Raw genomic sequence first — 2570 nt, 5'->3', positions numbered from 1 at the left:
AACAAAGGAAATGGAGTACAGAGGACACAGAATGAATCTTGGAGCGCTGATAACTGAGGTGTGTGTTAAAAAGTTTTCAACATAGGGTTTCAGGAGCCCTTCATTGGTGTTTCCTGTTTAAATTTTCCTTGGGAAATGGGAGATAGGATGTAAAATCTAGGGTATACTCAAGTTGTTGGGACTAATGGGAGATGTCTTATATAAAGCAAAGGCTGCTCTCACAATGATGGTGAACAAAAATGAACCCTTTGCTCAGAGAGTTTCTGCAAGGAAACTTACAGATCTTGACCCTGGCATCGTGTGAAAGGAAAGACACATCTCCAACTGAGAATTTATGACCACAAGCCAAATTTTAATTTTGGCCCCCATTCACATTATAACTATATGGAAAAATAATTTAAAGAGGTCTCCTATCAGTGGTATGCATATAAGACTGGCAATAGTAAGCCTAAATGTTCTTGGAAGCATTGCATATTTAACCTAGGTTTCAAAATAAGGAAGCAGAATCAAACTCAGTGGGTCTCAATAAACAAACAAACAAACAAAACAGCACCCACATCCAGACACATAAGTAAATCAGAAGAAAAATAAAAAGAGAAGATCTAAATAGTAGCCAGAGGAAAGAGCAACTTTCTTTCAAATGACTGGTATTCTATTAAATGATATTTCAGAACTTTTCAACAATACAAATGGGAAGACAGTGGAATAGCATTGTGCTGAGTAGAACAGACACACACACGAACACATGCACACAAACACAGGACATTATCAGCCTAGAAACCTGTGTCCTAATAAGACCCAGTAAAAAATTATTTCAAGAAGAGAGGCAAAATAAACCCAAACAAACATAAAGCTTACCACCAACAGACCCTCTGTAAATGAAATTCTAAATATATAATTTAGGTTAAATAGATATGATCCCAGATGGAAGAGCTAACATGAAAAGCTTCTTAGTAAGTAAATATATTTATAAATATTGTGTCTAAATAGAAACAAACGTGAACTATAGTCTAAACTAACACAAAGAACAACAGGAGCAGCAATAAAATGTCTCATTTATGGTGAAGGAAACACTCTAGATAAAATTCTATACAAAATGTGCATGTAATTTTGATGAAAAGTAGTTGGAATTAAAATACTCTATTTTCTTTACATTGTTCAGGAAAAAGTAAAGATATGAGTGTTAAAATAGCAATGATTAACATTAAGAGATTATACAGAGAATATAGTTTATAAATATACAGAGGAAAAATGAAAAAAAAAATAAAAAAGAAAGTAAATATCAATCAAAAGAAGGCAAGAGAGTGGGGGTGGGGTGGGAGTGGTATCCAGAGGGGTCTGATTTTAAAGCTTAAACTCTTTATAGCACCTCTTGAAGACACCCAAAGCCCTAGAATATATTATGGCTTACGTTCTTAAGCTAAAATACTGAAAAGTTAGTAAGAAATGTTTTGCTTATTTGCTATTTCAAGCAAATAAAAATATATAGGTAGAGAAACCTGACAATTTTTATAGTTCATAAATAAAATCAATGTCTAATTAGTCTTCCTAATTTTTTAAATGAAAGTTAATATGAATTAGGTGTTCTCAAATTTTATATAGTTTTATGTCTAGAACACCTCTTGGAAACAAGTATTACCCACATTCTACAGGTTAACGAAGTACCTGTTCAAGGTCCCACAGTGGAAAAGTCAAGATTCAAACTCTTCGCAGAAAGCTACATTCATTATTTCATTACTCCACCACTGTAAAGCAAGATAGGGAAGCTTGTTTTAACTGGCTTGTAAATCTTTACTCAGACAAAATAATTTGAAAATGATAATTCTGAGAGTGCCAACGCCTACGCACAGAGGCAGAGTGCCCTCGCATCACAAATGAGCACTCTGAGTATTCGATTTCTGCTGTATTGAATCAACTGACCCAGCAGCCCTGACAGACCAAAGCGTTGCCCTTCCCAGGCTGCCTCTTTCCCTCCCAGCTCCAGCCATTCCTACCACTTAAAACCTCGTGTCCTTCGCAAGGGAAACCCAAAATGTGGGCAGGTTGAGTAAGACGCCAACATTACACTCTTTCTGTTACACCAAGTAGATCGGTATAATCATTTTTATGAATAAAAGTAATTATCGGTATCATTTTTATATGTCTTGAATAAAATGAAATACATTTATTTAGGAAAAATATCCTTGAGAGACTGTTTGAAAAATCAGACCTTTGCAATGCATAAACTTCTGGTTAAACTGAATAATTTTGGCAGAATTGCTAAGTAGACAGTAGAATTTATACAATGATAACAATTGTAGGATGTTGAAATGCATATGAATTTCACTGATACAATTTTTTTTTTAGCAGATGTTGGTTAAAATTAAGGCAACATTGGTTCCCAAATAAAACATCTATTATAGAAAACTAGCACTTATTGTGTTTGGAAACTCATGATATGAGTTTTGGGAAAAGCAGCTTTATGTTTTTACTAAAAGGGACTATTATCTAAGAACAATGTTGTATAGCTTCTGATTTGGCAGTGATCCAATGATATTATGATAGACAAAGAAAGTGGTGCTTTTCAAGAT

Source organism: Molossus molossus, unplaced genomic scaffold, assembly GCF_014108415.1.
Source record: "Molossus molossus isolate mMolMol1 unplaced genomic scaffold, mMolMol1.p scaffold_m16_p_14, whole genome shotgun sequence".
NCBI classification, from domain to species: Eukaryota; Metazoa; Chordata; class Mammalia; order Chiroptera; family Molossidae; genus Molossus; species Molossus molossus.
This window is presented reverse-complemented; position numbering follows the sequence as displayed.